The sequence below is a fragment of the Penaeus monodon genome, chromosome 22 (assembly GCF_015228065.2).
Source record: "Penaeus monodon isolate SGIC_2016 chromosome 22, NSTDA_Pmon_1, whole genome shotgun sequence".
Lineage (NCBI taxonomy): Eukaryota > Metazoa > Arthropoda > Malacostraca > Decapoda > Penaeidae > Penaeus > Penaeus monodon.
The window spans coordinates 10,102,884-10,103,091 of record NC_051407.1 but is presented as its reverse complement, the minus strand read 5'-3'; positions in this window follow the sequence as shown (position 1 = coordinate 10,103,091).

Below are 208 nucleotides of genomic sequence, written 5' to 3'. Positions count from 1 at the left end.
AGGGCGTCATGACAACAACCAGCTTCCGCAGTAACGGAGGCGCGGATGGCAGTTGCGGAGGGAAGACCGAGAGCGAGCGCTGGAAGGTGGACCTTGGCTCGGGGTCGGGGGTGAGGGGGGGTGGGGAGGGAGGTTATCGAGAGGGAATTGTGTGGATCGGGGATTCTAATTGGCTCGGGCGTTTTCGGATATTGCGGATGTTCAGGGC